The sequence below is a fragment of the Etheostoma spectabile genome, unplaced genomic scaffold (assembly GCF_008692095.1).
Source record: "Etheostoma spectabile isolate EspeVRDwgs_2016 unplaced genomic scaffold, UIUC_Espe_1.0 scaffold325, whole genome shotgun sequence".
Taxonomy (NCBI): Eukaryota; Metazoa; Chordata; class Actinopteri; order Perciformes; family Percidae; genus Etheostoma; species Etheostoma spectabile.
In genome coordinates, this window is record NW_022605585.1 from 442547 (window position 1) to 443276 (window position 730).

At 38.4% G+C, this 730-nt stretch overlaps 1 protein-coding gene across 5 annotated transcripts in view; it reads left to right on the forward strand.

The window, feature by feature from the left end:
• cnnm3 (cyclin and CBS domain divalent metal cation transport mediator 3) overlaps positions 1 to 730 on the forward strand; it is a 33668-nt gene that overhangs the window by 11870 nt on the left and 21068 nt on the right. The gene's annotated exons all lie outside the window — the stretch shown is intronic.

Here is a 730-nt window from a genome sequence, read left to right on the forward strand (position 1 = left end):
CTACTTCTACTCCGCTACATCTCAGAGAGAAATATTCTACATTTTACTCCACTACATTCATCTGTCAGCTTTAGTTACTTCACACATTATCATTCGTGCACACAAAACACATGTACAGTAGTTTATAAAATCTGATGTTTTATTCTAAAGTAAACTAGCCTACAAGTCCAGCTGAGATGACCATGTGCTGTCAAACAATTAGAATATTTAATCATGATTAATCGCATTAAGGTCATCGTTAACTCGCAATTGATCGCACATTTTTATCTATTCTAAATGTCCTTTGATTTCTTTTTGTCCCATTGTTTTATTTCAGTTTTCTTCTCATTTAATCAACATGGAGAAGTGGATCGGCTTGCTTTGTGCAAATGTTTTTTTTTGTTTTTTTTACTGAAAACAACATTGGCATATAGCTTACTGTAGTGTTTTTTATGTATATACAGTATATATATTCTATATACAATCAGCATCAGCTGTGTGCTTGGACATCAAGTGGTATTCCGGACTGGCCGTGCTGCGACGATCGCTCAATTCACAACGACCACACGCACACAGATCACGTTGGTCTTGCAATGGAACACTTGGCAACTTTTAAAAAGTCAAATTGCCTTCCAGGATCTTATTGGCGTCCATTTCGACGTCTCGCACTCGCCATCCACTCAAAACGTAACATGACTACTCTTTGGCCGGCTCGCAAGCCCAGTGTGTGTGTGTGTGTGTGTGTGTGTGT